The 13,193-nt window shown below is 45.6% G+C and overlaps 1 pseudogene across 1 annotated transcript in view; it reads left to right on the top strand.

Annotated features, from left to right (window-relative positions):
* LOC147665197 (NACHT, LRR and PYD domains-containing protein 12-like) overlaps positions 1-11,334 on the top strand; it is a 348,972-nt pseudogene extending 337,638 nt beyond the window's left edge. Inside the window, exon 5 of the transcript XR_015305019.1 lies at positions 9,611-11,334. The product of XR_015305019.1 is annotated as an NACHT, LRR and PYD domains-containing protein 12-like (transcript). The remainder of the gene's footprint in view (positions 1-9,610) is intronic.
* The last annotated feature ends 1,859 nt before the right edge of the window (positions 11,335-13,193 follow it).

The raw sequence follows: 13,193 nt of genomic DNA, 5'->3' as shown, positions 1-13,193 counted from the left end.
CATCCATCCTTCCCCTCCATCCATCATCCTTCCCCTCATCCATCTTTCCCCTCATCAATCATCCAGCTACCCTTCCACCCATACATCCAGCTATTTTAATTTTCTCTCCATCCTTCCCCTCCATCCATCCACTCCATCCATCCATCCATCCTTCCCCTCATCCATCCATCCTTCCCCTCCATCCATCCATCCTTCCCCTCCATCCATCCATCCATCCTTCTCCTCATCCATCATCCTTCCCATCATCCATCTTTCCCCTCATCAATCATCCAGCTACCCTTCCACCCATACATCCAGCTATTTACATTTTCTCTCCATCCTTCCCCCTCACTCATCAATCCATCTATCCGCTCTCATTATCCATTTATTCAATCTTTCATTCATCCATTCACCCTTTCGCTAATTCATCCAGCCATTCACACATCCCTTCACTTACTTACTCGCCCACCTTTCCATATTAATTTTGAGCTGAGCCCTTTTGAGAAGATGCCCATCAAGAACGTCACCCTCGCTGCAGGGGCCGTTCCAGGACTGGGACAGAAGCCACCCAGGGAGGAGACAGGATCCACCACAGGGGGGACAAGAGCCATCACAGGCGGGGGTGGACTGGAGCCACCACATGGGGGGGACAGGTGCCATCACAGGTGGGGGGGGTGGACTGGAGCCACACATGGGGGGACAGGAGCAGGAGTCATCACAGCAGAGGGAACGTGATCCACCAGGTTGGGCACAGGGGTGGGCATGCAGTATTCTAGTATCATCTTGGGCTTCTCGCCCCCTCCTGCACAAGACAATGAGAAGACAGGCTCTCTGTCCAAAATGCCATCCCCCACTGTGATATACAGTACTTACAGGAGATACTCTAAGAGAACTGATTGAACTGATTGAACTGATTGTCCTACATACTTTGTTAATCAGTGTGGGTGCGATTGTGCCATTTCTTTTTTCTTTATTGTATTACATTCTGCATGTTTGAAGAACCGAGGTTTGCTTACAAATTAGTGACAGTAATTAAGCTCGGTGAAGAGAAGCAGGTGCTGCCTCAGTGTAATCAGGGGTGTAATCTGGCCGAGTCTAGGATGTTTGGGGCCCTGGGTAGAAATGGAATGTGTGAGCCCCCCTCTAAATAGCAGATACAAGAGGCATTCAGGGTTGTTTGCATGTGAATGGATGCCCCCTGCTCCTGAAGCTGCTGCCCTCCCTCTGTCACCTTCAAGCACCTCTTAACAGCTCCTCAAGGGCTGGAGGTGTTAAGGGTTGCCATCCCGCTGTGCCTCTACAGTGCTGCTGGGGGTCTGAGCTTTCATACAGCATCGGAGTCAAGAAGGGAGGTGGGGGCAAGCTGTGCCCGGTTAAAATTACGGACAAATGGCGTCCGTTAAAGAATTCTTCACGGACAACGGACAGACAGACAAAATTACGGACTGTCCGTGAAATTTACGGACGGTTGGTCACCCCAGCGCGCATTACTAAACATGCAGCATGCACGTGAGACTTGGGTGTGGCACATCCGATCCCACGACCCAGCCACGGACGCTACTACGCTGAGAAGGACCATCCCGTCCCGACCATAATAATAATGTAATTATTACTAGCCCCTGGCATGCCTGACGAGCCTTGCCCTGCTGCCAGGGCCTTCTCTGCTGCTGTGCCCGGCAAGCTCGCGGCTACCTCTGAAGAGTGAAGCTGCAGCTGCAGGCCAGGGCCAGGCCTGCCCAGCCCCAGCCCTCAGGTCAGGAGGCGAGTCTGCGTCCGAGGCTGAGAGCCTAGGCAGCAATGGTCCATGGGTGGTGGAGTCTCAGTGGGTGGCGGGTGGGGATTCGGATGCGACGTTAATTTGGAATGATGCGAGCCATCATGGTGAGGCCCGGACTGGAATAAAAGGAAAACATAGTGTATCGGTCCGAAATGGTTCTAAGCTAAAACGGTGCGATGGGTGGGGAGTGTAGAGGGCAGAACCTCAGTGAGGGTGCTGTCGAGTGGGGGAGGGGCATAATGTGCATAGCTAGATGCGGGGCAGGGAGTGCTCAGGGTAGTGGGCCGCTTGGATAAGAAATGCAGTACGGATGAATGTAAACATCATAGGGCTGGTGTTATTTATAGGATGATGTTCTCCCGGGATGTGGGGACCCAATCACTCCTCTCGCATCATAGCGCATGGCATATCTTTTCTCTTTTTTGATACCACAGCTTCCGGGGTCCTGGCGCATCAGGGTTGTGGGGGGCGCATTAATGGGGCTACATGGAAGGCTGGGGAATGAGCTCATGGTATAGAATTGCTGGCTGCAGCAGAGACTTGTCAGCGGCCTTCAAATTGTTTGTGCCCTCAAGGTGCAGCTGGGGGTTGAGGGCCTGGGGTATTGAGTGGGGGGTGCAGAGGTGAGACCGGGTAATAGTTTGTTGCGTAAGGAAGAGAGATTAGAATGGAGAGTGGGGCGACACGAAGCAACGGTGAAGAGTAAGAGAAGTAAGTAGGAGACACAACAGAAACAGAGAAGGAAAAGCTGAGATATAAGTAAGTGGTAGGGGAAAAGACAGACCAGTGAGAGAGATCCGAAGAAAGGAAATATGGAAGGAGAGATGTGGAGACTGACAGAGAATAAGATTGAGAGGAGTGAAGTGAGGTCGGTGATGGGTGAACAAGTAGAATGAAAGGAGAAAGAGAGAAAGGAGTGACACAGATAGAGGAAAGAAGTAAGGGGGAGAGGCAAGTGCAAGCAACTTTATTTAAAAACGCTGCAATAGCTTTGGAAGAACGGTTATTTAAAACACTGCAAGACATTTATGTAAAAAAAAAGTGGCAAGATATTGGAGAGACATTCTATTAAGCACGCATCAATAACTTAGACACTGGCATCTCTTATATTGCCAATGGATTTAATTTGAGAGTGAGGGACTGGAAATGGAGGGGGTAGAGAAGAAATTGGTGAAGTAATTGTTTCTTATCTGAAAACATTCAACTTTGCTCCTAGAACACACAAACATTTAAAATTAAAGGATGCGCATTGTCCTCAATGCCAACAGAAGTAGCACAAACTCTACCTCTCCCTCCCTCTATCTCCTTCTCCCTCTACCTCTCTGTCCCTCCCTCTACCTCCCTCTCCCTCGACCTCTTCCTCCCTCCCTCTAACTCTACCTTCCTCTCCCTCCCTCTCCTTCTACCTCCCTCTACCTCTCCCTCTCTGTCCCTCCCTCTAGCGCTCCCTCTCCCTCTAGCTCCCTCTACCTCCCTTTCCCTCCCTCTACCTGTCCCTCCCTCTTCCTCCCTCCACCTCCCTCTCCCTTCCTCTACCTCTCCGTCCCTCCCTCTCAAATCTCTGTCCTCTCCTCTCTCTCTCCGTCCCTCTGTCCCTCCCTCTCCTTCTCTGTCTACCTCCCTCTACCTCCCTTTCCTTCCCTCTGTCCCTTCCTCTCGCGCTACCTCCCTCTACCTCCCTCCCTGTCCCCCCCTCTCCATCTACCCCTTTCTCCCTCCCTCTCTCTCAACCTCTACCTCCCTTACCTCCCTCTCTCTCTCTCTCTCTCTCTACCCCCTCACTCTCCCTTCCTCTCTCTCTACCTCTCTGTCTCTATCTGTCTCTGGCCCTAACTGTCTCTGTCCCTATCTGTCTGTTTCTGTCCCTTTCTGTCTCTTTATGTATCTGACTCCAGGCGTAATTGTTCAAATTCTGAATGTGCTTACATAAAGATGTGCAACACCCATTGGGCTCAAAGGGCTTCAGCCCCATCCCCCCACCTTACCCCAATGTGTGGCAGCCCGTACTGAGGCAGCTTCCCGGGCGCGCACCTGAGTACTTCGCAGGTCTTCAATTTGCTTGTTAATGAGGCTTTGTTGTTTTTTTCACCCCTTGTTACATCCCTTGCATCTCCACTCTGCCTATAAACGACAAGGCAAGGTCCGTGGACCGCCAATGAAGGCCTACCAGGCCGCTGGCGGCCCACGGGCGGTACTTTGTCATTAGCTTACACAACTTTAAAATACTTTTCAAATGCTTTGAACTTGTATTTGCTATTTTTCAGCTAGAAATTATGGCAAACCTAACCACACAACACAGTATGGTTTACTCCCATCCAAGATGAACAACAGCAGAGGAGCGCCCGATGACTCTGACCTTTCCCTCCCCACAAAGATCTTCTGGGATTCTCACAAGCAGGAGCGCTCACTCTTCCGGCCCCGCTCCCAGGCCCAACACTTTCACTTTCCATATTATTATTTGGATTGGTTCTCTTTATCCGACATGTGGTTTGACTTCCTTTCGCCTTGCACCAGAGAATCTGGAAAACAAAGCAGACAGAACCAGCAGCAACCCCGTCTACACTGCAACTGCTGCACCCTCTGCTGGAGCGGCTCCCCTCTCCGAATTGTGACACTGCCTCGTCCCAGCACACGCCAGAGGTGCAACTGTAGGGCAGGAAGGCCCCGCACTCAAAATCGGTAAAACTGTGTCATCAGAGGAAAGCTGTGTGAGGCTTTACATGTTTTAAAGTGGAAAGCATGGACACCACTGCTCAAAAATGCCAGGGATCGTGAAAGTAACATCCGACGCACTTTGACCACGTGGTATCACAGTGTTGATCCGCATTCCTAGACACTGTGGCTGACCCTCAATCGCCCCTATTTGCTGCTGGTGAGTGCAGATGGGCTGTCTGTGGCAACAGTACCCTGTGGTCAGCCTATAAGGTATTTGCCTCGTCACTCTCCCCATTGGCTATGTGACAGTAAGCGTTACTGTCAAGAGGTAAAAGGCATCCAATGTGCAGCACAGGGCACCCATCTCAATGCGCACAAGAATGCAAAGAGAGCGCTAAGCGCAGAATGCACAGGATGCAATATTTATCTCATGCACAGCACCGACTTCTCATTATGTAATGCACCACTGCATACCTTTGTAAACTGGATTCAGAGGCTTCGTTTTTTCTGGTTCCAGGCAGTACCCCCTGGGCCTATTCCTTACATTTGAAATGTACATTTACTGCAATAGTGTGAATATAAAGTAGGGTTGCCAAAAGAAAAATACAGCCATGTGTTTAAAGACACTGAAAGACCTCGTCTTGACACTAAATAGGGTTATAAACAAATATGTATGTATTCATTTGTAATGTGACTTTTCTGTCTTTGTTCCCTTTAACCCCTTCCATGCTGATGACGAACCCCAGCCGTCATGCACTACGGTGCTCGTGTGCTGATGACGGCTGGGGTTCGTCACAGCCCGCCCCTGTTCGTGTTGTTTACAGCACACTAGGGGAATCGCGGCCGCATGGAAAGGGTTATTTATCAGTCATGAATCATTCACGTAACCCTAAAACACAATTAAAAGTGTTTTCTATTTATATTTGCTGTTCGAAGTATGCACAGATAAGTGCTGAAAATACGTCTTTAGGTGACTGCTTATTTTTGTCCTGTATGGGGCATTAAAATGAGCTGGCAACCCTAATCACAAGACTGGAAGTTTGTTGCAGGATCAGCACATTATTTCCTACACCCTTGATCCCTATTAATGCCAGAATAACAATAGTTTAACTTTGTTTCTGCTGTACCAGCCTTCAAACTCTGCAATTAATTTCACCAGGCTCATGCAAGTACTGTTCCTACTCATGGTCTGATTTTCTATATGTATCTGCCCTTTGAATCACATGAGGAAGCAGTAAGTAGTATGGTATTCTGCCAGTATATCATACTTTGAATATTGTTTGCTTATATATAGGCTACCTCAATATTCTGAACATACGTTTATAGAGGCAAGAAGAAATGCATTCAGTTTAACCCGACTGTATGCATCCCCTTGACACTTTATTTTGCACAGACAAAAGGGGCATCATTTGAGTAAACAGCGTTGTTTATTTTGCTGCTGAGCTTGTTATTGTTTCGCTGGTCACTTAAATATTTGTGCCTTTATGCATAAACTAAAGGGGCATACTTTGTCGACTTGTTTAATGTTCATGCTGCTAAACTTGTTTTCGTTTTTACCACTAGAGTTGAAATATTTGCACCTTTATGCACACATAAAATGGGCATTGTTTGACTGGGAGGGTTTGTTTATGTTGCTAAATTGTTATTACTTTACCAGACACTTTGAAATATTTATGCCTTCATGCACAAACAAAAGGGGAATTAGTCTGACTAAATAGGTTTGATTTATGTATGCTGGTGCTTGCTGTACTTGTGTTACCAGTCAGTTTGAAATATTTGCAACTTCATGCACAAACCAAGAGACATTGCTTGACTATAGTGGTTTGATTTTTGTATGCTGCTGCCAGCTGCACTTGTTACTGTTTTACTAGTCACTTTGAAATATCTGGGCCTTCAAAAAGGGAATTGTTATTTTAAACTGGTTTGATTCTTGTATGGTGCTGTAGTTGTTTACCAGTTGCTTTGAAATGTATGTGCCTTTATGCACACACCAAACGGGGAGTTGTTTGACTAACCTGGCTTCATTTAAGCAAACTGCTGGACTTGTTTTTACCATGCACTTTAAAAGTATTTTTACCTTGATGCAAGAAGAAAGTCGATTGTTTTACAAAACATGCTTGATTTATGTATATTGCTGGTCTGGTGATTGCTTTATTATGCACTTTGAAAGGATTTGCAAGTTTTCTGTTGCTTTATCAACTACAGTTCGTATAGATTGTCATAGGTATTTGCTGATATGGTTTGTTTTTATTCTACATGCAGTGTTATTTATGATGTTGCTTGCACTTGTCTGTAGTATGAGTGCCTTAAATCCTGTATTTAGCATTGTTTACACTACAAAAATGATAAATAAAACAAACATCTGCATCAATGTTCTAAAGCATCCAACTAGTTTTCTTCCTCAGCCTTCTTTGCCTGCCTGTTTTGCAATGCTTACTAATAAAGACATGATGGTAGAAATAGAAATTGCTTCCTCAGTTCACGTTATCATGCACAACCCTTGACAGTCGCTAATGTGTGGCATGCAGATAATTCAGCAGTCTACTTCTCTTGACTTTCTCTGGATACTGAGTTACATCTTGTGTACTTCTCATGTATATTGTAGTCGAGTTTTTATGGAATTGTAGATTTGGGTTTGTCTTTCAAAGTTTCAAGGTATTGTCCATTAATGTCAATTCTATTTCAGACCCTTCATAGGTATTCTTCAGCCAAAGGCAGTTCCTGAGACAATAGGACCGCTCCTTTGCATTTTTCTGATTCTTGCCTCAGTTAAATAATCTGCTTTTGACAGTATTGTTACAAGTGGCATAGCTTGTATTTTGAGTATTTCCCATTTTCTCATTAGAACATAGAGATAGACAATGTAGAGGCATTTCATTTAAATGTTGGAGGTTAAAAATCAAAATATACTGGATTTCTGGGTGGTAGGGCAAAGTGGTAGGTTGTGGGCCGGGCCACCGGGGGGGGGGCCCTCCATGTGCTTTGCAGGGGCCCCCTCAAGTTTTGTTACGCCACTGCTATTAGGATATGCCACACACACCAGGGCTTGTCCTACCTCATACTTACAATGCACCCTGCCCTTGGGCCTACCATGGGGGTGTCTGATATGAAGAGAATGGAAGGTTTAGGGACTGGCAAGTGGGTGCAATTGCCCAGCCAGCATGACAGTACCAGACTGCACGCAGGCTCTGCAATGGCAGGCCTTAGACACACTTTTACTAGCTGCTTCTGTGGGTGGCACAACCAGTGCTGCGAGACTACTAGCAGCGTTTGGATTTACAAACCTTGGGCACACTCAGGAAACTAGACTAGTGTCTGACATGTAAACCAAAAAAGCCAGTCATGGAGTCACTAATCAATACATCAATTTACAATAGGGAGAGCATATGCACTTTAGCTCTGATCAGCAGTGGTAAAGTGCCCAGAGTCATAAAATAGCCAACAACAGGTCAGAAAAAATACAGGAGGAAGGCAAGAAGTTCAGGGATGACCCTGCAAAAAAGGCCAAGTCCAACAGAGTTTCTCCGGGAAAAGAGTGGGAGGGCTGAGCAGAGGAGAACATTGTCAAGGTGGATAGTACCATATATCAAGATCTACTACACACCGGCCAGAAAGCAACCACAGGAAGGATAGAGAGCTCATTCCACCAGGGCCAACGCTGCTACCACTTTTCTGCCACAAGGATTAACTGTCCTTGATGTCTGCCAGTCTGTGTCGTGGGCATCGCTACACACATTCACAAGGTACTACTGCCTGGATATCCTGGTCCGGCAGGCAGACACTTTGCCCCAGCTTGGCTCTGCAAGACTTTGTCTTGAGTCCACTCCACAGACCCTCCCGTTTGGGAATTATTGCTTTGATATCTATTGCCAGGTGAAGAATCTGCTGTTAAAAGTCTCCATTAGAAGAAGAAGTAAAGCATCTTTTGTAATCCTCTTTCTGGTGCACACTCTATCTAGCCCCAGACTCCTCCCTGCCTTACCACCTCTCTGTCTGTGGCCTGGTCTCTTTTTAAAATCTAATAAAAGGCTCCAAGTTATTATCCAGCACACTGTTTCTTACAATTGTTTTTGCTCCACTTCTGAGGGTGCACAAAGGGTGGCTCATAAGGCGCTGCTTCGTCACTTCTGCGGCGGTATGAATCCAGCGATGAGCGGTACGATGCGAACTAGCTATGGAAAGTCTCCAGGTCCCATCTGCCGCCGGGGGAGTATTCTAAGATGAAGAGTCTCTGGTTAGATAGAGTATCCACCAGAAAGAGAGTTACCGAAGGTAAGTAAACTGTTCTCCTGCTCCACTTGCACAATAAATAAACTGTTAGATTGAATCTTTTTCATTTTTTAACTTAGTTTTTCACGGAATCTTGCATTTTTTGTTAATTGTAAAAAGTTTGTTTTTGGATGGACCGAACCTTAACTGGGATATTGATACTGACTCGGACGCAAACATTCTTGCCGCCTATATGTGATGGGGCCAGTCATGTGTTTGTGAAGAGCGCTGATTATTTCTGTAATCTTATACAGCAGTGGGCATGAAAATGTGGGAGTAATCCCTCAACAATGACTTCAATAATGAGATTTACGGTAAACTCCAATCCCTTCACAAACAAGAGTGGTGATCTCTTCGGTGTGATCTTCTCTCGCCATCAGCAATGCTGACTCTCTTGATGAATGTAGAGTCTCCCACACTATTGTTTCAGGGGTGTAGATTTCATTACAGACATTGTAGTGAAGGACGCGGCATTTAAAGGGTGGCTACACGTGGACGGTGGGCTGAGGACATCTTTGGAAGGAAGATACTGAACTTCTAACTTGGTTGGATCCTTGTCTGATGAACCAGTGATGTTTTTCTTTTGCTGATAGACGTTTTGAGGAAATAAATGTAGTTATAACTGAGCCTCCATTTCCTATAATAGTATTCTTTCTTGCGAATTATTTCCTTGATCGTCCTGCCCTGTTTATTTCAATCCAAAGTCCTTCATTTACTGACAACAAAGAATCCCTGATGTTAAGATCTCACTGTGTAATTTCTTATTCTCTTCCATATTCACAAACAAATACCAACCGTGGCGGCAACTCTGAATAAATCGGAAGTGTTTCATGTTCATTGTGACCGTGCAGTTACATAAAACTGTAACACTGTTAACTCACATTTTATTTCTAAGTAGATTTTTCATATGTTGTCTCTATTTTTCAACAGATCCCAAGAGGAAGTACAAGGAATATATTAAAGAGGAATTCAGAGAAATGAAAGATAATGACAGTAGAATCGGTGAAACTGTGACTTTAGAAGGAAGGTACACAAAACTCCTCATTTTAAAGCACTACCGTAAAAGGAAAGATAAATAACATGAAATAATGTCACGTGGAGAGAGACATCTAGAGCTTATGGAAGAAAGAGCTGCAGATTCATACTCTAGCATTAAAGATTTATTTTCGCCTGAAGAGGATGGACACGTCCCCAGGACTGTGGTGCTCCAGGGAGTGGCTGGGATCGGAAAGACCATGACTGCCCGAAAGATCATGTTCGACTGGGCATCGGGCAACCTCTTTCAGGACAGATTTGAGTATGTGTTTTACATCCACTGCAGAGAATATAACCAGCTGAGCGCAGAGAGGCCGATCGCTGACCTCATCTTACCCAGCATTGAAGGGGAGCCGCGCCTGTCCATGAGTGAGATCGAAGCCAACCCCGAAAGGAGGCTCTTCATCATCGACGGCTTCGATGAACTTAAAATCAATGAAGATTTGCTGTCCGATGATCCTGAGAAAAAATCTCAAGTGGGTAAAACAATCTTCAGTTTATTAAGGAAAAGGTACCTTTCGAAGTCATATATAATAATCACCACAAGGCCAACTGCTTTGGACGCCCTCCAAAGGTGCATGAAGGATGGACGCTTCGCAGAGATACTTGGGTTTTCTGAAACTGGTAGGAAAGAATATTTTACAAGGTTTTTTGGAGATGAAATGCAAGCTGCAAATGCTATAAGAATTGTAAAAGAAAATGAAATTCTCTACACCATGTGTTTTGTGCCCATTATATGCTGGATTGTTTGCACTGTCAAAAGGGAGCAGAACAAATATAATGAAGATGTGCATGATTTGAGAACGATTACTTCCGTCTACTTGCTTTTTCTTTTCAATTTATTAAAGCAGCAGAGCAAAAAGTCTGTTCCACTAAACATTACCAATAACTTGAAGAGTCTGTGTGCCTTGGCTGAGGAAGGCGTCTATCAGCAGAAAATCCTATTTGAAGAACAGGACATAGTTAACCATGGTGTAAACATACCGGCCGTCCAATCCCTCTTCCTGAACAATAATATTTTTAAAGAATGTACTGATAAGGTCAGCGTCTACAGCTTCATCCACTTGAGCTTCCAGGAGTTTTTTGCTGCGCTCTTTTATATCCTGGAAGAAAATGATTCAGCTGCAGAGAACACAGAGAGTCCGCAGCGAGCCGTGACCCGCTTACTGAATGAATATATGGACGGGGAAAACAATCACTTGATGCTGACCGTGCGCTTTCTGTTCGGCCTTATAAACACAGAGAAACTGGATAAGATAAACAGTAAATTCCAGTGGAGGATTTCACCAGAAATCAAACCTGTGCTACAGGCCTGGATAGCGGAAAAACTAAAACTAAAATTCGGAGAGGAGCTCACTTGTCACAAGATGGACTTATTCCACTGTTTGTACGAGACCCAAGATGAAGAGTTTGTGAAAACAGAACCTGTATATGTGAAAGACATAAATATAACACACAGTACGATGAGCCGCAAGATGACTTCCATGGATTTCCGGGCCCTCACATTCTGTTTAAAGTATTCAGGAGTCGAGAGCATTCGTCTCGATCAGATTACAGTGAGGCCCGAGGATGTCAGAACGCTGAAGCCGCTTTTAATTAAATGTTCCACACTTAGGTAAGTCTCTCAGTTTCATATATTTCACAACGTCTGTGTCTTAGAATTTAAAATTTAAAAAATGGTGCAAGGGACTTCCTGTCAGGGATGTGCGGCATAAAACACAGGAAATCACATTGTACCTTTGGTGGTGCATTGAGTTTGTGGGTGTACTAGGCGTTATCTTGTATTGTGCATTGCTTCTCCACGCTCGGCACTTTGTTTCACGGCACTTCTAAGGCTGCAGTGACTGTGTCACCCCCTGTGCTGCTGTGATTTAGGGGCGTGGCTCACCTTCTGTGGAGCAAATTTATATTTCAGAAACTGCCTTGTTAAGGCCCCGTAGTCCCAATACGGTTATAGAGAAATTCAATGAAGAAATTTGCTGTGTCCAGTTTTAGTGCTCCTGGGTGGCATTCTCGCATGGAATTCCTGCTGTCATGAGCTAATCTCAATGCAATAGGGAATTACATTGCGGACTGGAATTAACCCCTTCGATGCTGATGACCAGCTCAGCTCGTCATCAGCCATGGGTGGCGTGTGCTGATGACGAGCTGAGCTCGTCATGTAACGCGGTACTTTGAATTGCGCAGCACAGCGCAAAAATCACCGCAGCAGCGATGCGGTTAAATGTGATATTCCCAGTTGTGTCTGTTATAATGCGCACATTTGCCATTTGCTCTAAGCATTCGTTAAATGTGTGTGTTAGGTGGACCAAAGCAGGGATAGGGAGGACGGTTGAAAGGGGAGTGAAAGGAAATGAAACCCTGTTATGGTAGGATTCTGTAAATAGCCAAAAAATAGTAAACTTACTCAAAAGTGTGAGTTACCTTTGTGAATCAGGGCCTTGCTTTTTTATTCCTCGCATCAGGAAAGCCATGTTAGGCGGCCGGACGTTCGGCTACTTCACATCCTCTGCTTGGAATGCCTTACCGATCTTCCCTCATGATACTGTCGGTAGGACGCTGGCTCTCTATATAGTGCACAAAAATGAAGTGCACTGTGCAGAGAGTCCAGTGGATCCCTAATTGTTTTACAGAGGCAAACATGATAAGACTAAGTGCTCTCGTTTGTGGTAGTGTGGGCGAGCAGATATGGCTTATCGGAGGGTAGTGCTCAGGATTTGTTGCACTCACAGAGGTGATGAATGAGACACACACTCTAGAATAAATATGAGACCAATCTAGAAAAAGAATTCATATTTTTAATAAATTTTGATACTAAGAACTTTGTAAACAAGTAAGTATGTTTGAGATATCTAAATTGAGAGAAAAGTTAAATGTTCTCTTAAATGCGTCCTTAAGTTTAATGCTTTCCTATAGGAGGAAAAGACATTCATGGTATACAGGTACTTGCAGTAGGTTCCCGGGGGACCCCTTCAGGACTTAAGCTGGTGAGGGTTAGGGTCAAAAGTACCAGCAGCAGTTAGAGTATAACCGCCCTTGGGAGTCAGGGGTGCAGAGATGCTGGTCACATTGGTAGCCTTATGCGCTACCATGAAGGAGATGGGAGGGGGCACCTGAAAACAGGCTGCAGACAAGAACTTAGAGACAAGTCCCGGAGCTTTCAGTGGGGGTCTCAGAGCACAAGGGTCCTAGGAGCAAGGCAGCAGAGTCAGTTCTCGAGAATCCCCTCAGGCGAAGAGAAGTTAGGTCGGCTGGACTAGTGAGTCGCAGGTCCTTGCTGTTGTCATTCTCACCAGTTGAGGGTCCAAACCTCAGTACAGATAAGCCACTCTGCAAGTCTGTCTCTCTGGTGCTGATATCCCTTGATGACTTCTCGGTCTCAGTGTTGTTGGAGTCCCTATTGGACTGATACAGGCTCTGGCCGCTGCAAGGGTTATGATACTCCGGGGGCAGGTGCTGTGCAGTACAGAATGGTTCT

The sequence above is a fragment of the Lissotriton vulgaris genome, unplaced genomic scaffold, assembly GCF_964263255.1.
Source record: "Lissotriton vulgaris unplaced genomic scaffold, aLisVul1.2 SCAFFOLD_1298, whole genome shotgun sequence".
In the NCBI taxonomy this organism is placed as follows: domain Eukaryota; kingdom Metazoa; phylum Chordata; class Amphibia; order Caudata; family Salamandridae; genus Lissotriton; species Lissotriton vulgaris.
Note: the sequence above shows the minus strand (reverse complement) of the source record. Positions and strands in the feature narration are given on the sequence as shown.